Genomic DNA, 22,181 nt, shown 5'->3' on the forward strand with positions numbered 1-22,181 from the left:
CTCTGCCTACTTGTGATCTCTGTCTGTCAAATAAAATCTTTAAAAAAACAAAAATAAATAAAATAAAAAGCGTTCCCTTACCCTCTATTAAAAATAGTTCTTCCATATGGTTTCTCTTCCTCACCTTACACTATATTTCATGGTACACATTACCTCCCCAAATTTGTTTCTTTGCTTAGTGCTTAATTACCTATCCTCCGCTCCCAAAGATTAGACTAGACAGTAAATTTCAAGAGTGCAGACATTTTTGTCTGTTTTGCTCACCAGTGTGTCCTCAAGTACCTAAAACAGTCTGGCATAGCTTGGTTTTCAGTTAATATTGAATAAATGAATGGGTGCAATTTTAGGAACTCTATTATAACAGAATATAGAAGTCCTGGTGAGTTAAAATGGTAATGATCACGTAGTAATCCCTTTATCTCTAAAGATACTTTTTTTTTTTAAAGATTTTTTTTTATTTATTTATTTGACAGAGAGAGATCACAAGTAGGCAGAGAGGCAGGCAGAGAGAGAGGAAGGGAAGCAGGCTCCCTGCTGAGCAGAGAGCCCGATACGGGGCTCGATCCCAGGACCCTGAGATCATGACCTGAGCCGAAGGCAGCGGCTTAACCCACTGAGCCACCCAGGCGCCCCTATCTCTAAAGATACTTTTGACCTTAAATTTACTTTGTCTGAATTAAATATAGCTATGTTGATGTTTGTTTGGTTAATATTTCTGTGACCTAACTTCTCCCATCGCTTCCATTTGCCTTATGGGTTTTTTAAAAAAAAAAATTATTGAAATTTCAGTGTAATGTTAGTTTCAAGTATACAAAGTAGTGATTCAACACTTCCTTATATCACCCAGTGCTCATCATGACAGGTGTCTTAATTCCCATCACCTATTTCACCTATCCCCCCCATGCCACCCACCTCCTTTCTGTCCATTGACCTTATGTTTTAAAGATCATTTATAAGCAGCTCATACCTAATTTGATATCTTTAGTGCAATCAGAAAAGCTGTTGACTTTTAATCAAATTCAGACCACTTATATTTATCGCCATATTTGTATTTATTTATTATTTTGTGCTTTCTATTTGCAACATTTTTCCTGAATGTCTTCTACTGGTGCTTTCAAGAAGTTCGCTCACCTCCGGTCATTATGCTTTAAGTAACATGTCTTTTCTTCCAGGCTGCTTTTAAGATCTTTCCTTTGAAGTTTCCTCTAGGTTTTACGTTTCCCTATGAAGTATCCCCGCTGTGGATTGGATTTTAGTCATTCTAAAATTACTTATTTTAAAGCCTCCCTTTGCTGATTCTATTCCCTCAAATTCTTCTTATTTTGGGGTTTTTTGTTCCTTTTATATTTCATAATTTTGGATCATCAATGCATGTTCACTTAGACTTTACAGGCGGGACTGCTAAGGAATGGGTTGATACTATGTCTCTCTAGAAAAACTCTGTTGCTTCTGTCAGGCCACCCAGAGAAATTACCAGAAACAAACCAGAGTTTGGAGGGGATGCCACCTTATCATAAATTCTTGGTTTATAGATTACCAAATCATACAGGTAGTATAACAAACCCATGTACACACAGACTTATAATTATGGTGTCATAAAGGAGACTTTCTACCTCCCAGAACCCAAGTCAAAAAGACCAATAAGCCTTTTTTTTCCTCCCCTCTCCCTGTGCTAGTAAGTGGCTTTGTGGCATAGTGTTCATCTGTTTGTATCCCATACCCCCAGTGTATTGTCATTTAGGGTAATTACTTTCAGGATCCTACATATGGGGGGCTGGGGTAGAGTCATTTTTTTTCCCTAAGTCCCCTCATTACCAAGACTAGAGATACCATTCTTATTTTCTGCCTGTTGACCATTAACATACATGCCCACTGTCTTCAGAACCAGCACCCACCACCATCGCAAGGCAGACAAAAGTTAACTCCCATATTCAGCTTAGCTTCTCAGGTTCCTCACCATCTTTGATGCCTAGAATTTAACAATCTTGAATATTCTGCTTTGTTATATTTTACCAAGCCAATTCAGCTGTTTTGTTTCAGTCAAGATTTTATTGTTTTATGCCATTTAGTCTGCCATATATTGCTAGAAATTGAAATCCCAGTCAGCTCTCTGTAAAATATAATATTCCCCTAGGGTGCCTGGGTGGTGCAGTTGGTTAAGCGTCAAACTCTTTGATTTCAGCTCTGGTCATGATTTCAGGGTCATGGAATTGGGCCATCTGCTTGAGATTCTCTCTCTCCCTCTCCCTCTGCCCCTTCCCCTGCTCACACTGTGTCTAAATAAATAAATAAATAATAAAATCTCTTTTAAAAATGTAACATAATATTCCTCTTCCCTTTATAATCCTTTGCTACTAAAAATCCAGGCAGCCTTTCACATATAATTTACCATCAGTCTTACTGTGGCTGGAGTTGGTACAGTCTTCCTTGAACTTGATCTGGCTCTGTGCCTGCCTGAGAATTTCTGAGGTTCACTGCAGTCTGGGTCTCTTCTAAACCAACCTTCCTTCCCTTCCTTTCTCTTTTCATGAGTGTCAAACTTTTATTTTGGTGTGAAGGCTCTCTCCACCTAATCTGCTTCTTATGCCTTCACCATTCACAGACATTTCCCCCCACAGGTCTCCTGGATGTCCAATTGACGTCTGCTTCTCAAAGGACTCAAACCAGTACATTTAGTGAAGATGAAGTATGCCTTTTACAATTGTATATCTTTGTATCATATATCTCATGGTACTTTTGCCTAAATTGCAACAAGCTCTTTGAGATTTCTGTATTTCTGTGAAGGTGCCCAGCACTGTTATTACCCACTAACTAGGACTCCTGTGCTTCAAACTCTGATTTGAAGAAACCACTGCTCTTATAATACTTGTGACTGGTATGATATTTGTGAGATAATCTTCCTTAATACTTGTCAATCTCATTTCAGAATTTCCAGACTACAGAAACATTCTAGAACCATCTGTGGCTTGGTAAAATAAAAAGTGATTTGGGTAGAACACCTGTCATGTTCTGTCCATATAAAGAGCTTTGTTATATACAATCCTCCCACAAATTCTCCACATAGCCACTATTACAGAAATTTTGATAGGATACAAATATCTCTTTCTTTCAGGAATTTTCTCTGACACATGCAGCCCACTCTCAAAGCAGTTAGGGTTTCTCTTTCACAAATAATCCCTGGAATAATTTCTCTGCATGTATTATTTCTTGATCAAATTACAACTTATTACAGAAATTTGATTACAAATTTGGAACTTATGTTGTATTACTTATGATACTCAAATGGTCCAACTATATAGTTAAACTGGGGTTCAGATAAAAATTCAACTTATGTTTATGCCTTCTCTTTTCATTTAAATTGTTCTTTGAATACAATGAACTCATTTTGTATTTCTTTGTATCCCATACAACACAGACAGATCATTAAATATTATGAAATACCTAAGAAGGATCTACTTTCTCAGTGAATTCTGATACCCTGGACTTACTCACAAGATTTCTCAAAAATTTAATTAAATTTTTAAAAGAAATATATGGGGATTAAAGTATTTTTACTTAAAATAGTGATAGATATCAAAAAATTCTGAAGTACTATTATTTTTATTTTATAGAAGATTCAAAATAGAATATTTTTATTTTTATGCAAATTGGTTTATATTTGAAATTACTCACAGATGTGAAGATCTTTTGAAAAAAAAGTAACTCAATATCTACTAGTTTGTTAGCAGTTCAGAAATTATATTCAATAAAACGATCATGTAATTCAGTTTATTTCTTCAATTTAAAGCATTTCAAGGTTAAAGTGCCATATTACCTGACTAATCTTCAATTAAAAGAATATATTTTTAATTGAATAAATAAAAAATTCAGTTTCATCAACAGCTCTCTTAAATAGTAACACAATACACAAACAGGAAAACAAGATGAAAGGAGTAAGTATTCATTAACCTTTGCTGTTATAATGAAGCAAATATTAGTTGGACTAGTTTTAATAGCATAGCACCAAAAAAAAGGATTTATGGAGATTTTTTTAATCAACAAAAAAGAAATGATAAAAGGATTATGTGTTGATAGACTCTTTTGGTAGAAATCTCTTCTTCTGGGATACTACCTTAATCTTAAATTCAGAAAAACTACTACCAAGATGTTCACAGCAGTCTTATTTATAGCAATTTAATTGACTACAACCTAATTATTAGGTATGGCTTGATATGTTTAGCAAATCACTTAACATGGATGGAATGGAATTTAATCAGAAAAATATGTTAGTTATATTCTAGCCTATAAAATACAATCAGTGCCACATTTGTGGGATGATCTTCCTGAAAACTCGTGGAACCTCTTTTCAGAATTACTAGGCTAAAGATGCATTCTTGAACCTTCTAGGACTTGTAAAAATGGGAAACTGATTTAGACCAGGCACCTTTCATGGTCCATCCATGTAGGAAAGTTTTGTTCTATTAAATTCTCGGAGCAGGGAGAATGCAAATCCTCTCTTATCAGAGTAAGATCAAGGTCAGGATTTATTAGTTCACATGGAGTAAAGTAAAAATAATGAAAAAGTGGGAAGAAAATTTGTCAAGTAGGCTGCAGGGAAGTTCTGAAAATTAAATAAATTCTAGCTGTAGTCTAAAGAGTTGAAAGTTCTTCTTCCTTCTTGTCACTGTATTTCTCGAACCCTCTGCTAGCTCTTCTCCAGCTAGCAGAAAACAGTAGAGGTGGGGATTTTTGACATTCATTGTGCAGGTACAGGCTGTAAAGTTGGCAAAGCGTGAGAGAGTTCTCTGAACATGACTCTCAAGGGGCAGCCTGTGCTGGAAAACACAGGAGATGGGGAGGGAGGAGCGTTGAGGGCACCATAAAGGAACCAGCTTTAATAAAGGAGAGAATGGGCAAACTCAGAGAAGAAAAGTAGAGGGCACTATGGAATGTTTATTAGGTGCCACCTTGCACTGACACTTGCCTTTTGGTATTAAGACTGATGACCCAGATTGAATAGAGACCAGCTGTTTATTGATTCCTGGTGACATAACATAAGTCAGAAGGTCCTTTTGGATCTGTGCATAACTAAAGATCACATTTTTTGTGCAATTCACTTCTGGAATTTTCAGATTCTCTCCCTACCATCTGGTCTCCCCACCTAGTACTTAGCATCAGCTAAAGTTCTTGTGCTGTACAAGGTAATGAGATTATGGTATAATACTTAATCTAACCCCACCCTTATCCTGTCCCACTCTAACTCTACAGGGCTTCAGTAATTACTACCTAAATCACTGCTTTCGGGAAATGCTGGTGAAGAAATATCTGGCCTATGGAGAAGAATGATGCCCTTTCTGAGGCAGCTGGGTGGCTATGTCGGTTAAGTGTCTGCCTTCAGCTCAGGTCATGATCCTGCAGTCCTGGGATGGAGTCCCACCTTGGACTTCCCACTCCCCAGGGAGCCTGCTTCTCGCCCTCCCTCTGCCTCTCTGCTGCTGCTTGCCCTCTCTGTCTCTCTCAAATAATTAAATAAAATCTTAAAAAAAAAAAAAAAAGAATGGTCTCCTTTCTGCACGGTAATGGGCAGACTGTTGTCCACACCATTTAAGAGAGTGAAGGTGTTCATTTCTGTGAAGACCTGTGGTCCTCTGGGTATTAAGAATCTCTATCCATGGTCAAAAGACAAACCCACAGCAAATATGATAAATTCAGTATTTCTGAACTCTCCTTATCATGTGTTCATAACTCAATAGCTAGAAATAACCCTGAAGGACAAAAGGGGCAGGGGAGTAAATGAATTACAAATACCAACAAAACAAAATCCCTACTATTCAAAGACATCATGTTCAGTCAAATAGCACAATGTTTATTTATAAGCATGGTATGTCTTCCCACATAACAGAAGTATTTTCAGACACACCCTTCTGTGTCAGTCCACAGCTCACTTTTATTTTGTGTAATGTCAGGCTACTCAGCCTCATGGTGAGTGCCACTGTGGACACATGGGGGGAGAAGCAAGAACAGGGAAGCCTTCATGAATATGTTTATCTCTTTGTTGGCCTATCTAACTAAATGGTTGTTTGTGCCATTTCCCCTTAATTTACTCTGGGTCTAAAGGTTGGGGAATAGAAGAACAGCAACAGACGTGAATGTGGTTTTCCAGTAGGCGAACTGCCACCTTCTCCTGTTTCCCACTTGTGACAGATGAGGAGCAGAAGATAAATACAGCAGAATTGCAGGGAGCTCCTTGAATTTTTTAACTTTTTAAACAAATGACTAAGAATATGAATAAGAAATGAGCAAGAAGACAGAAAACAAATCTTGGAAAAACAGTATGGTTCCACGTACGTGTTATTTTAAAATTCCTTACATAGGAAAAAAAAAAAGACAGGAAGGAAATACATCCAGATAACATTGGTTTTCTTTGTGTTTTTGGACCCTTAGTGACCTTTATATCTTCTCTTCATTTTTCTGTTTCTTCTAAATTCCCTCTAATGAGCAGGTATTACTCAAAGCATGTAATATATTTAATAAAATGTAACAAGCACTTGTTTCAAAACTAGCCTATGTGGTGATTTCCATAGTTTTTTAAATCGGTATTTTTTTTAAAAATATTTTATTTATTTGTCAGAGAGAGGGAAAGCACAAGCGGTGGCGGGGGCGGGGGGCAGGAGCTGGGGGTCGGCAGCACACAGAACAAGATGGAGAAGCAGACTCCCTGCTGAGCTAAGAGTCTGACTCGGGACTCGATCCCAGGACCCCAGGATCATGACCTGAGCTGAAGGCAGATGCTTAACTGACTGAGCCACCCAGAGTGTGTTTTTAAGGGGAGTGGTAAAAGGAGCATTCTTAATAGCCATTATAAGACTAAATATACAAATGGACAATGCCCAGAACACACGTAAAAACAGAACTCTGACACACAACCTTCAGAAACTTGCCCAGGAAAGCACAACACAACCAGGAAACCCACCCACTGTGAGACTTGCAGGAAGTCAGATAGCTACCTCCAGCAACAATCCAGAAAGCTAAACAATAACTTCTGTAACAATCAGTCCAAAATGGCCAGGAGTCCATTAACTACTGACAGCTTTGCTGACCGCTGTCCTGGCTTCCAATTCAGACCAATCAGAGTAAGCCAAATATGCACCCCTAACCAGTCACACAGGATGCCTACCTTCTGATTATTCTGCCTCCCGCTCCTCCAAGGAAGGCATACCCAAACCTTCCCTTTTTTCCACTCTAAAGCATTTCCTCTCCTCTACCTGCCTTTGAGTCTCTGCCAAACACAAGTGATGGTGGTTGACTCCCTTGCTAAAACAGGCCCTCAATAAATAGCCTCCGCTTTTCTCATCTGATCCATCTTCATTTATTTCCACACCACGGAAGAACAGGAAAAATGCCATGACTGACTTATAGAAGAATTTATAAAATAGCAGAGTAATTTAATTACTGCAAAGTGTGTGTCATGGAATTTATACCTAAATATGACATACGGGGGGCCTGGGTGGCTCAGTGGGTTAAAGCCTCTGGCTTTGGCTCAGGTCATGATCCCAGGGTCCTAGGATGGAGCCCTGCATCAGTTTCTCTGCTCAGGAGAGACTCAGGGAGCCTGCTTCCTCCTCTCTCTCTGCCTGCCTCTCTGCCTCCTTGTAATCTCTGTCTGTCAAATAAATAAATAAAATCTTTTAAAAAATAGTTTAAGAAATCTCGGGGTGCCTGGGTGGCTCAGTGGGTTAAGCCTCTGCCTTCAGCTCAGGTCATGATCCCAGGGTCCTGGGATTGAGTCCCGCATCAGGCTCTCTGTTCAGTGGGGAGCCTGCTTCCTCCTCTCTCTCTGCCTGCTTCTGCTTCTCTGCCTACTTGTGGTCTCTGTCTGTCAAATAAATGAATAAAATCTTTAAAAATAAATAAATCAATAAATAAACAAACATGACATACAAGGTAATAATCTCAGCCAAGCATTAGGGAGCGCCCCCTTTGAGAATCTGCTCAACATCTTTTTCTAATCTACCTGCTCACACATAGTGATCCCCAAGCATTCTTTTTTTTTAAATTAATTAATTAAGTAAGTAAGTAATTTGACACAGAGAGAGAAAGAGAGAGAGATCACAAGTAGCCAGAGAGGCAGGCAAAGAGAGAGGGGGAAGCAGGGTCCCCACTGAGCAGAAAGCCCAATGCAGGGCTCGATCCCAGGACTCTGAGATCATGACCTGAGCCGAAGGCAGAGGCATGACCCACTGAGCCACCCAGGTGCCCCAAGCGTTCTTAAACCTGTACATCATTAATACATTTTGATGAGCATTCCCAAAATATAGATAACCTATTTACACATTTTATACATGTAGAAAACTTAAACAATTTGAACAATGAAATAAAGTGAAATAAAACTACTTTTAAACATAATGTGATTCATGATGGCCTCACACTGTCCATAGCTAATCCCTATGTTGTGAGTGTAAATTCTCATGTGGAAAAAGTCTCCTTGATTGTTTTCAAGCCTTATGTGCACTAGTTAGATGATTACCTTGCTATTGTTTCTACGTCCTACATGGCTAACCAGCCACTCATATGAGGGGTGGGGAAATGTCAGCTCTGCTCTGTTCTTGATCTTTGTCCCTGCTTGATCACTGATGTTATTTTATCTGGAGTGTCTTACCAGAGATCTTTATTAGTTCACTTTCCATTGAAAGACAGAGATTCAAGCAAGATATTACCTTCTATAAGACCACATAAACAGACCCATATAGTCTATAAAAAGTTTGCAGGAAGCTGAAAAGAAGCAAGTGATCAACCATCTACCAACATCCAATCTTTTTGCAGTGAAACTCTCCAAATTAAGGATGCCAGTGTCAATCAATAAATCAAATATTCATAAAATTATTTCTCACTTTAAATAACATGTTTATAGAATTAGAAGACTAATAGATAAATAGAAGTTCTAATATTTTCCTGCCACATCTCAGTAGATATTTCTGTGGAGACATGATTTGTACATCAGAAATTCTACTATATTGTTTCCTTGCGTCTGATCAACGAACAAGCGGTTAATTTTTTTCTTTTGGGGGATTTTTTTTTTTTTTTTTGGCAAATATAGGTGAGGAGGGAATGAGATGGCATGTGTGCTTACATTTTGTTAGCTTAAACTCACATTACATAAGGGACTGTACATAGCTTTTTGTGACTCTTGGCCTTCTGAGCTAAGGGAGAAAGATGGTCAATCTTAAGAATAAAATCATAGATACCTCAAATTCTTGTTATTCCACTTTCCCTGATTTCCTTCTTTGAAAACTGGCAACTCTAGAGTTCGATGCATTTAGAGACTTAGTTCATGTTCAATCAGCACAATTATCTTATCAAAATTATGCATCCAAAGCGGTTTGCAAGTACATTAGTTAAGTTTCACATTACTCAAGAGGAAGTTTCAACCAGATGTACCAATAGGTCTATTTTCAAATTTTCCAAGTACAAACAGTCACTTACCTGCATTTTTCATAGCCATGTTTGCAATTTTCTTTATTACTCATTAGTGATCTGAACTTCCCTTCTTTACGTCTCCTGGGAATGATGGAATTGAAACACCAGCATCTCCACCATTATAGAGTCATTCACAGTACGCCTATCTCTACTGACGACCGAACTTTTTAAAAAACTTTTATCTATTTCTTCCCTGATATATTTGTAGAAGTCCTATTATCATTATCCCCCTCTGCCAACAAACTCCATTTGCTTTTTGGCTATTATCTTTTCCTTGTCACTCATAACTAATGGGGCAGAATCTTGTTTAATTTTTTTCTCATCTATTCTATTCCTGTCATGCTTTTATTTCCCCCTACATATAGATCTTAAAATAAGTCAAAGGAACCAGTTCATTAAAAAATTATTTGAATGCTTCTCACAGCACACAGGCTTTCATTTGGGTGTCAGTTTAAATTCTTCATCTCATTCTTATTCTCCCAACTGGATCCTTCTCCCAGCACAAAATACCAGGAAACTCTTTAAAATTATCATTCTAAAAGTCTGATACCCAGTGTTATGATCTGTAAAGCCAATTTGAATGATGGTCAGTCTTCAGTTAGCCATGGTAACTGGGGAAATATTAGCCTGTTGTAATTAATTGAAAGCCCCTGGAAGGAGCCAGAATTCACAACTGTTTACCCTCCAACAGACCTGTTCCAAGTGATCTGCGTTTGTGAGGAGGTATCCTAAACTTTTCCATCTATTTTCAGTAGGCATGCTAATTAATACACAATAAATTAACTGAAGGGAAAGGGTTAGAAACAATAGCCAAAAAAGCAATAGAGAGTACTGACATCAATTCTTAAAAGTGATAACTTCCTAGAAGGTGTGCAGATTGAATGAGAGAGAAAACTGATAGAAGGACCTCAACTTCTAATGCATCCCCCTCTATACCAACTTAATATTTTATAGCAAAACATGTATTTTCTATAGATTAACATGATATATAAGAAAAGGAACCATATGGGGCGCCTGGGTGGCTCACTGGGTTAAGCCTCTGCCTTCAACTCGGGTCATGATCTCACGGTCCTGGGATTGAGCCCCGCATTGGGCTCTCTGCTCAGCAGGGAGCCTGCTTCCCCCTCTCTCTCTGCCTGCCTCTCTGCCTACTTGTGATCTCTCTCTCTGTCAAATAAATAAATAAAATCTTTTAAAAAATTAAAAAAAAAAGAAAAGGAACCATATGAAAAGTAATCACCTGTTTAACTACCTACAGAAACAACTGTAAAAATGAATTAATTAATTGCCTATATAATTAGCTATTTCCAGCAAAACTATGTATATCGTCTAGTCATGGTCAAAGCACTATTTGTTTCTCTCAATTAAATACAGCTATAATATATTTAAAATATATTAAATTTATATTTATAATATATTAAATATGCTTAAAAATACATTAAAAATATGTTGTTAAGTCAAATGCATCTTTTATGCATACCGCATATTATGTTTTAGGACTTTTATGGTTGAAGTCTGAACAGGCAGTCATGAGGTTTCCAGATGCTGGTTCTACCGCAGATGTTCAGTTCCCACCTCTTCCATCTGAAAAAAAATGAACAGGTTTATCTAGAGCTTCTAAACCAGAGGGTCAGGACTTAGAAGTCCCAGGATGAGTGGATAACTAGGACGAATCACGCAGGAAATCAAAAAGAGGGAGATGACAGTGAAAATGTATAAATGAGGCAGTGATCTTCCAGTCCCTTTCCAATCACCTTTCAGAATGCTGGCAGGCAGACTCCTAACCTCCCCCATGTCAGCAAAAAATTGGAGAAACTTAGATGACCCAGCAAGAGTCAGAGAACCTACAGGTAAGGGTCACTAGTGGACAAAGCCCCATCATACCCACAGAGCTTATATTGATCTTGACTGCCTTGTTCTCAATATGACCAGCCTTTTTTTTTTTTTTTTTTTTTTTTGTCAGAGAGAGAGAGGGAGAGAGAGCGAGCACAGACAGACAGAATGGCAGGGAGAGGCAGAGGGAGAAGCAGGCTCCCTGCCAAGCAAGGAGCCCGATGTGGGACTCGATCCCAGGCGGCTGGGATCATGACCTGAGCCAAAAGCAGCCGCTTAACCAACTGAGCCACCCAGGCGTCCCTCAATATGACCAGCTTAACCAGAGATCACCAGGATTCACCAAGGACAAACAGGAAAGTCCAAGATCAAACAAATAAGAAAAAATTCTTTTCTGATAAAAAATAGAGAACACAAATAATTAGAATAAATTTTCAGGACATTATAGAAATTTATATCCATAGAACAAGAACAGAAAGCTGTTTTTAAAAAATAAATAGAACTAAATAAATAAATAAAAATAGAACTGTTTACTCTTATAAATTAAAAACATGACGGGGAAAAAAAAGTGAATTATCTAAAAGCCTAAACTTTTGTGCTCATTTGCTCAGAAATCAACTAGATGATATTCTACCAAAATGAAGAAATAAACTAAAAATGAAGAGTTCCTGTCAGATCATTCATTTTTGTCCTGACTTCCATCTATCTATTTATCTAACATCTATCTATTTAGTATTTTATATACTATCTTACAGGAATGATGTTCTACTTTCCATACTGTTTTAAACCTCATTTCTCCAGGTGCCCGAGTGGCTCAGTTGGTTGAGCACCCAACTCTTGATGGTGGCTTGGGTCATCATCTCAGGTTCCTGGGATTCCACCCTACACGGGGCTCCCTGCTCACTGGGAAGTCTGTTTGAGGATTTTTTTTCTCTCTCTCTCTCTCTGTCCCTCCCCCACTCTTTCTCTCTCTAAAATAAATAAATCTTTTAAAAAATAATAATAATAAAACACGTAAGTAAAAAATATTTCTCTCGGGGTGCCAGGGTGGCTCAGTTGGTTAAACAACTGACTGTTAATTTTGGCTCAGATCATGATCTCAGTATGATGAGATTAAGCCCCACATAAGGATCCATGCTGGGCATGGAGGCTGCTTAGGATTCCCTCTCCCCCACTGCTCCCCATGCCCAGCTCATGCACTCCCTCTCAAAAAACAAAAAACTCATTTCTGTCAGAAAACAACTTACCAACATCCTCTCCTGGCAATAAATACAGATTTACAGGTTTTCATCCTTATGTTAAACCCTGTCCAGTAAGGCCTTTAAGCATCATTGCATTTTATTAATTCTAATTTCATCTACATACATGAGCAAATTAGAGCAATATACATTATGAAAATGTTTTTAATTGGGCTTCCTGATGGATTTGAATGTTCGGGGGCATGGGGATCACAGCAGTACCTCTGCTCTATGACTTCCACAGCACACTCTGTAAACTACAAACTTGCAGGAAAAAACAAGCCCCTTAGCAATGGGGTAGGGATAAAAGAACCTCAGTTATGTATGCCATTTACTAATTTATCAAATTCATTGAGGACCTACTACATGTCCAAGCACCATGTGCCTGAAGGCAGTAGGGTCCACAAGACAGTAAGGAACCGTGAGCCCCCTTGGCCAGATGAAAGGGGAAGAGAAAGGAAAAAAAGAACTAAAATAATAACCAAAATGTACCTATGTCAAACTTTCGTAACATTTCGTGACATTTCATGAAGGGTCAACCCTGTTTGAGACTTGCCACATAGCTGTCCAGACAGGATACTCCTCAGAGGAGACAGGCATACATTTAGACCAAACCTGGGGGAAAGGTGCTACTGCTTATCGTAAGGAGATCCCGCACCTCCACGGACTCAAGTCATAAGGTCTATAGCTCTTCTGTGAACGTGTTATGGGCAATTGGTATAACTGCTAATATCCTAGAAGGAATTTTTTTTTAAAATCCTTCCCCAGATGTCACTATCCTCTTCTTTGGAAAAATTTTACAAAGTAAATTCAGGTGGGGGAGACCATGAGGGGTGAGGGCTGTTTAGAGAAATGCTCTTAGTGATAGCTGAGCTTTGGGAAAAAGGTGCGTCGGTCCTGACAACAGTCCCAGGACAAAATGCTTTGCACACCAGTGGCTCAGTTGGTTAAGCAACTGCCTTCGGCTTGGGTTATGATCCTGGAGTCCTGGGATCGAGTCCTGCATCAGGCTCTCTGCTCAGTGGGGAGTCTGTTTCTCCCTCTGGGCCTCCTCTTCTCGAGTTCTCTCTCTCTCTCTCTCTCTCATTCTCTCTCTCTCTCGCATATAAATAAAATCTTTAAAAAAATCTTTTAAAAAAAAGAGAAAATGACAAGAATGAAGCCTAAGTCAGAAGCATGTGAACAAAGAGGGAAGCACTCTTGATTCACTCATTTAAAAAAAAAAAAAGAAAAAAAAAAAGGGATGCCTGGGTGGCTCAGTTGGTTAAGTGGCTGCCTTCAGCTCAGGTCATGATCCCAGCATCCTGGGATGGAGTCCCACACTGGGCTCCTTGCTCAGCAGGGAGCCTGCTTCTCCCTCTGCCTCTGCCTGCCTCTCTGTCTGCCTGTGCTCGCTCGCTCTCTCTCCCTCTGTCTCTGACAAATAAATAAATAAATAAAATCTTTAAAAATATAAATAAATAAATAGATAAATAAATAAATTTTTTTTAAAGTTCTGGCAATTCTGTAAATTCATCCCAAGAATGACAATCTTATCTTGATGAGTGACAAATAACATCTTATGACTTAGAGCAGAAATTTATGTATATTCTTCCAGGATTAAATTGCTCAGGAGAGAGCAGTTGAGAATTTAAAAAATTGCATCTCAGCCCCATGCTCCTTATTAATTAGGTTGCTAGGTTTGACGGCAGGGTGCCTTGAAGTTCTTCAGTAACGAAGGGAAAATTACACTGAGGTGCATCAGGAAAAGTGTGGGGCTACTCTGATGGATGTAAAATAGAAATTAGAAAATGTCATCCAAGCAATAATTAAAAAAAAACAACAACTGCCTTTTCATTTGAGTTATCTGAGAAAAAGACACTTCGAAGATTACAGCAGTATTTAAAGACTGACTGGTTAGCAGGGTTTGAGAGCAGATATTTCATGATGATCATTTGAGATCAGTTGAGAGTGAAAATGACTGGCTAATGGATTCTGAGTTCCACACCCGTGTTTCTGTTTTGATCAGTCAGTCAACACATCCCACACCAAGCATTTCATTTATTTAATCTTTACAGATAAACCTATAAGCCAAATTCAGTACCCCCACTTTAAAGGAAAATGAGGAAAATAAAATTAGGGAAGTTAAATAAGTAATTCATGGAATGGGATAAACTCAAGAAAGAGCCCTTAAATACTACTAACTTTCCCTTCCCTGGCCCTTAACCATACCTGAGGCAGATTCCATAGCTTCCCAGGCATTTTTAGTTATTAAAGAATCTCAGCGTTAAGAAGCCTAATCCTGGGGTGCTTGGGTGCCTCAGTGGGTTAAAGCCTCTGCCTTCGGCTCAGGTCATGGTCCCAGGGTCCTGGGATCAAACCCCACATCAGGCTCTCGGCTCAGCGGGGAGCCTGCTTCTCCTCCTCCGCCCTACCCGCCTGCCTCTCTGCCTGTTCGTAATCTCTGTCAAATAAATAAATAAAATCTTAAAAAAAAAAAAAAGAAGTGTAATCCAGGGGCACCTGGGTAGCTCCATCAGTTAGGCATCTGCCTTCAGCTCAGGTCATGATCCTGGGATCAAGTCCGACATCGGGCTCCCTGCTCCATGCAGAACCTGATTCTCGCTCTCCCTCTACCTGCAGTTCCCCCTGCTTGTGCTCTCTTTCTGTCAAATAAATAAATAAAATCTTTAAAAAAAAAAAAATGTCTAATCCAGGCAGGGCACCTGGGTGGCTCAGTTGGCTAAATGCCCAACTCTTGGTCTCAGCTCAGGTCACAATCTTGGGGTCATGGGATTAAGAGCCTCATGTGGGGAATCCACACTCAGTGGGGAGTCTGCTCAATAGTCTCTCTTTCTCCTTCTGCCCTTCCTCTCTCTCTCAAAATAAACAAATAAAATCTTTTTTAAAATATCCAGGCCAAATCAAAATGTCAATATCTCAACTTCAAACTTGCAATCTCTGAAAAAAAACTTTTTCCACAGAGATCACAGCAATGGTCATTTTACTTTTAACACATTCTTTTTAGAAGATTTTATTTATTTATTTGTCAAAGAGACAAGCACAAGCAGGGAGGAGTCAGGCAGAGGTAGAGGAAAAAGCAGGCTCCCCACCAAGCAAGGAGCCTGATGTGGGAATTGATCCCAGGACCCTGGAATGATGAGCTGAGCTGAAGGTAGCCATTTAACCAACTACGCCACCCAGGCGACCCAACTTTTAACACATTTTAAGTGCAAATTCTAAGTGAAAGAAATCTGGCCATGGTAGGGAGTTAGGAAAGGACTGAACTGCTTGGCAAACTTTCAGTGCCAACACAGGAATGATGTGGAGAGACACTGGAGACATTTAAGAACACATCACCTCCTGCACTGCTAATCTGAACCCACAATTGTTCAGACATGAGTAAAGAGGGAAGGCAGCATGCTCGCTCTTCTTTTCCTCTGTTTCATCCAGCTCCTCACCTACTCAAGGTCACCTCACCTCCTTCATGGTCAAGAGAAGCTAGGAGCACTCCCTCCTCCAGCAATGCAAGATGCTGAAAGGAAAGGAGGCAAAGGGAAAGAAGGTGGCCCCGAAGCTTCTGACATGAAGAGCAGGAGGCCAACAAGCTGCTCACTCCTCTGTCTGAGAAAAGGCCCAAGAATTTTGGCATTGGACAGGACATCCAGCCCAAAAAGGGACCTCACCCGCTTAGTCAAATGGCCCTGCCACATCCGGCTGCAGTGACAAAGGGTCATTCTCTATAAACTGTACAAGTGCCTCCCGTGATGAACCAGCTCTCCCACACCTTGGACCACCACACAGCGACTCACTGCTTCAGCTGGTCCACAGGTACAGGCCAGAAATAAAGCCAGAGAAGAAGCAGAGGCTGTTGGCCCGGACTGAGAAGGCGGCTATGGGCAAAGGGGATGTCCCCACTAAGAGGCCGCCTGTCCTTCGAGCTGAGGTTAATACTGTCCTCACCTTGGTGGACAACAAGGAGGCACAGCTGGTTGTGATCATACATGAGGCGGATCCCACTGAGCTGATGGTCTCCCCGCCTGCCCTGTGTCAGCAATGCAGTAGGGGATCCCCTACTGCATTATCGAGGGGAAGGCCAGGCTGGGGCATCTGGTCCCCAGGAAGACCCGCATCCTGGTAGCCTTCACACAGGTGAACTCAGAAGACAAAGGAGCTCCAGCTAAGCTGGTGGAATGTATCAGGACCAATGACAATGACAGATATGAGATCTGCTGCCCCTGGGCAGGCGACGTCCCAGGTCTGAAGTCAATGGCTCACGTTGCCAAGCTGGAAAAGACAAAGGCTAAAGAAGTGGCTGCCAAACTGGGCTGGGCTATTGAAGTTTCTGTACATAAAAGTAATAAAAAGTTCTCTTTAAAAAGAGAGAGAGAGAGAGAGAAACAAGTGGAATAAGTGGTAAGGGAATAAAACATTTTTTTCAGTTGATGCTTTTTATGGTTCTCTTTTATGTCTAATGACTTTTGCAAAGCACTCCTCAAATTCTGGCTCCTCCATGAGATTCACTGTAAATTTTTCCAAGTCCTTTCCTGCAGCTTCCCATTGGACCAATCCTCAGGGCAGGGGATGCAATTCCAGGGTGACCACTTTTACTCCAGATGAATTCCCACCCTCTCTCCGTGCACCTTAGGCAATCTCTTTCTGTCAGGGCTGCCTCACCCCAGCAAACACTTCTCTAGGACAGGGTCCTCGCAACAGAGTACACTCTTGGCTATCCTGCCCCGGGTCCACTTGGCTTCTAGGAAACTGGGAATGCTTGTCCAGCAAACAGTTAAAGTAGAGTTCTCTCCCAGGGCACCGGGGTGGCTCAGTCAGCTAAGGGTCTGCCTTTGGCTCAGGTCCTGATCCCAGGGTCCTGGGATGGAGTCCCACATCCAGGCTCTCTGCTCAGTGGGGAATCTGCTTCTCCCTCTCCCTCTGCCTGCTGCTCCCTCTGTGCTTGTGCTCTCTGTCAAGCAAGCAAATAAAAATATTTAAAATATATATATATACTTCTCTTCCTGTCTTAGCCTAAGTTTCTGACAAGTAGGGCCACACCCAGAGGCTTGCATGCAAGTTGTTTACATATGGTCATGATCCTAAAGAGCCATAGAGCAGGAGAGGAAGAAAGAAACAGAAGGAGGCAAAGCCGATTCAGGTGTGTTTTATCAACTTGGCCCCCAAGAAGGACAAAGATGAGCATCCTATGAGGACAGACTGCAGACCTTGATAAAATGTGTCTCAGAGCTGGGGGTAGAGGAAACTGAGGAAAGTGAAAGCATTTACCTGTTGTCTCTCATCCCTCATCGGCCAAGTGTAGCCCCAGTGGTATGAACTCCCCAGTATTCCAAGCTAAGCACATTGAGGTCAGTGCCATTTTACAGAGAAGCCCTAGGGCCAGTGGGGGAGGTGATGCAGGGTGGGCCTGAGACCAGGCCTTGTCTCTCTTGGCTCAACACACATCCTCTAGGACTCCCTCTCCTTTTCTGGATGTTAAAAGACAAAATCACAACTCTTATGCAAAGATAAAATGAACATTTCTCAAAAATTGTCCTGAACTCATTAGCTAACGGGGGGACAATTATAATGTTAGAAATAGTTGGAAGGAGAATCCAAAGTTCAGTTATATATTTAAGCCCTTGGGAATTTGGAATGAAAGGAACTTGCAGAATAGATACAAAACTGGCGTCTTTGGAGGAAAAGAGAGAGGCATGAATTGAATACCCATCAGACTTGCATCTCTCTGGACAAAAATAATTTGTATCACCATGAATCAATTTTCTAGAATTCACAGGAACAATAGAGTTAAATTATAGTATAAATATATAATATAAACTAAATTATAAAGAGAGATTATCTCTTTATAACTCAAAGAGAGTGAAAGCTGCAGATCCCAGAGAATTACATAACCAAGTAGAGTGTTCTAGACAATGCCCAGCTTCCATTTAAATGACCAGGCCATCTTTTTTGTCCATTTCAAATCTTTCACAACTTTTCTTGACTAGGCCATTATGGGATACTCTAATCTTCATTATCTCATAACGCCCATCAGACACTCTTCTGGGAATTCACTTTTGATCCAATCTGGAGAACTAATGGGTAAATCCCTAAACCAGTGTCCAGACACTATGACCCACAGGCCAAATCTGACCAGTAGATTTTTAGAGATAAAGTTTTAATGGGATACAACCACATTTACCTATTGTCTAGAAAGCCCGTCTCTCTATGATGGTAGAGTTGGATTATTGCTACAACGAGGACCATGTGGCCCCTAAAGCCTAAAATAGTTACCATTTGGTTCTTTGTAGAAAAAGTTTGCCCATCTCTATTCTAGGTCATCAAACAGCAGGATTATGACACATCAATTTTCCTTTCCATCAGACAGCCCTTGCTTTTAATAGTGGTTTTCCAGGATCAAGGCCACGAAGGAAGCACTAGAGAAAAACCTGGCATTTTTCTAATCCTGTTCAGACCCTTCAAAGAATTCTCCCATTCCCTCCCCACATCATTTCATTTTTCTCTTTCACAGACTGGGGGTGGTGGGCAATTTGGACAGAGTTCAAAGACTGCTTTTCCTACTTCCCAATAAAGTCAACAAAGAAATGTCTAGACCTTCCTTACAAAGCACAAGCACTTATCACCCATTGTCTCCAATGCGTGAGCCTTAATTAAAATCCCAAGATCACAGGAAAGGTGATGCTGTAGAACAAGTCTGTCCCATAAGTATCCAAAGACAAAACTGCTTGGAAACCATCACGGCTGAGATTCAAATCCAGGTCTGACCCAGTCCCAAACTTGTCCTACTCTTGGGATAGGTGTGACCCATAAGCTTAGAGTCCCTAGCCACTCACCTGCCATCAACACCATCTACTTCCAGAGCCATTTTGCTGCTATTTTAAAAGACAGTGGATGTGGCAAAAGCATTGAGGGTGAGAAAAAATGTTTTAGGCAGAATGTTTGAAATCTCCTTGCTGCTTCCCCTGCCATTCAGATAGGGAAGGAAACACGGGTCGGCTTCCACACCAGCCTGGCAGAGGAAATAGACATCTGTCTCAGGACGGTATTTCTTACTCTTGGTAGCAGCCAGGAGTGCTTTCTGATCCAAAAGAAAAAATGTGCCTCAGCTAAGAAATATGAGATTAAAATTCAAGCATATTGAAACTAAACTTTGAATTTAAGTTTCTTTCTTTAAAAAGAAAAAAAAAAAACCTGCTTAACAGCCACAGAAAGAATCTTCATGTTGCTAAAGCACCAGGTAGGATGTTTCTAATTAGCTCTTGGAAGAAAAGCATTCGGCAGCCAATTAGCGGAAGGTGAGGGGTGAACCACACACCACTGAGATGCCACGTCTTCACAAAACCCTTCACCTTACCCTTTCTTTTGCCCACGCTTCCTTGTCGCTTTGGTTCTAACAGGAGAATCAGAGACTCAGGTTGGCAGCTGGTCCTTTGAAGCCACAGATAAGGACTATGAAGCTGAGTGTCAAGACTGTTTCCTAGGCTGACGTCTGGAAATTGGAAATGGTTTCCCTAATTCTCTATGAAGTTCATTCCTTCAATTGTTTTTACTTTGCAAGGTCAGATGTTGACACTTCCAGCAACCCTGAGGATATCATGGCCCTCTTTCTTGACGCATCATGAAATAAAATAGTCGATGGATAGCTTCTGTCGTTGGTGGGGTGTTGGAAAAAAGCAAAGCTTCTGGCTTCAAATTTGGGTTCAAAGACCAGCTTTGTCATTTTACGAGCCGAGCCGTGTGATCTGGCACAAACTGTCTCCTGTCTTTGAACTTTCACCTTCTCATCTGTGAGTTAGGGATAATAGTCACACCCTAATTTTGTTGTGAGATTTAAATAAGAGAGGTTAGGAAAATCTTTGCCCAGGGCCCGATACCCGCTGGGTATTTCAATGCATTCCCTCCTCTCTGCTCCCCTCCACTGTACTCTACTCAGTAGTTACCATGCCTCCAAGAAATTTTATGAGTTTCGATATTGCTCCTACCTTAATGTGCTCTCTACTCTCATTCATTTTTCCTGTTTGTTTCCTATCTCATCTCCAGTGCAGATGCATTTGTGTTTCTCTTCAACTTCACTGGTCTCTTCATCCAGTAACACAAAAGGAAACTCAAAGTGGCTGCCTACAACGGAACCCACCACCGTGGTTGGGTGTGTCTTCATAATTGGCCTATAGGTCTTTAGGACTGAAATACCAGAGAGCAGCTCCCAAGACAGAGCTGAAGGTGATTTGTACTGACCAGCATTAGGAAACTGCAGAACAGGGGTCTACGAAGAGAATGCTAGGCTCCCTAAAAGCTATGCACTCTTTCTGTGTTTACCAGACCACCAGCTGCTTTGGTGGAAAATAGTTCCAGAACAAAGCCTTTTGGTATCTTGAATTCAAAAGGAAGAGGTGTCCTCAACAGCATAACAATAGAAAACAAACAAACAAACAAAAAACACCCAGAAAGTCTAGAAGCAAATAGTCTAGGTAGGAAAAGATGTGGGCTATTTGTTCTTACTCTGATGGACTTTTTCTTTTCTTTTTTTTTTTTTTTAAATGAACTTATTTTATTAAAAAAACTGGGGTTTTTTAATAGTACTAGTGGGGTGTAACTTCACATTGATCTTTAAGCTCTTCAATGGACTGACAGTAAGAACTACGTGACTATTTAAAATTGGCTTTTCCACATTTTTCCAAACCAAATAATTTTGCAAATTACATTAGGGTTAGAATTCTGGAAGCCAAGAATGTCTTTATACATAACCCAAAATAAGGCACAGTCTCTGCCCAATATAAATATCACCAAAGATGTCTGCTTTCAACTGCATGAATGGTTTGATGCTATTTTTCCTAGCTATTCCTCTGGAAAGTCCTTATTAACATTACCAAATAACTCCAGTCCAAGAAAGAAGTCAATCAAGATAATCTAAAGTCCAGAAAGCTGGCTCACAGTGATCCAGTACAATCCACAAAGTGTGAGAGCCAAGTAGACCAGAGTAAGATGACACTTCCTAGTTCTTTCCCTTCTGGCATCTGCCTCAAACAGGTTTTCTGCCATTAATAGCTGTCAGCATAGGGACTTCCCAACTGCATCCTACCCAGTGCAATATGTGTCAAAAAGGGAAAATTATTTTCTCATCAATCATGCTACCTTAATACCAAGAATAAACAGATACTCTTTCCAAGTTAAGAGGTAGGAAAAGTCTGCTGGCTCAAGCTGCTAACCAGTTTCTCATTTTTTCCTAAACATTCGTCTTCGGAACACATATTTTATGTTAATGTAAATTTATACAATAATATTTGAATTTCTGTGATGATCATTGCCAGTTGAAAATAAGATTTGCAAGCCTTAAACCACTAAAAATGTTAAGCTATAACTGCATCTCCAGTTCTTAGAAGAATGCCTGGCACACACAAGTCAGTCAGTAAATGCTTGTGGAGTTAAGGACTGTCCACAATAAATAGTAATGAAGCCAAAAAAGAGGAAAGGATCAACCTTGGAGAGTGTGGGGAGGGAGATGGGAAGGGAAAGTGTAGGAAGAAATAGGAATAAAAAAGAAAGGAGAGAGGGCCTACAGAGTAACCATGGAAACCAGCAATAAGTAAGGGATGGACAGAGCAAAAAGTGGCAACAAAAAACTGAGCAGGAGAAACCAGAGACATAGAGAAAAACCTCAAA

At 40.3% G+C, this 22,181-nt stretch overlaps 1 pseudogene; it reads left to right on the plus strand.

The window, feature by feature from the left end:
* Window positions 1-16,032: 16,032 nt before the first annotated feature.
* On the plus strand, window positions 16,033-20,007 carry LOC116570016 (annotated as a pseudogene).
* Window positions 20,008-22,181: the final 2,174 nt, after the last annotated feature.

The sequence above is a fragment of the Mustela erminea genome, chromosome 12 (assembly GCF_009829155.1).
Source record: "Mustela erminea isolate mMusErm1 chromosome 12, mMusErm1.Pri, whole genome shotgun sequence".
Lineage (NCBI taxonomy): Eukaryota > Metazoa > Chordata > Mammalia > Carnivora > Mustelidae > Mustela > Mustela erminea.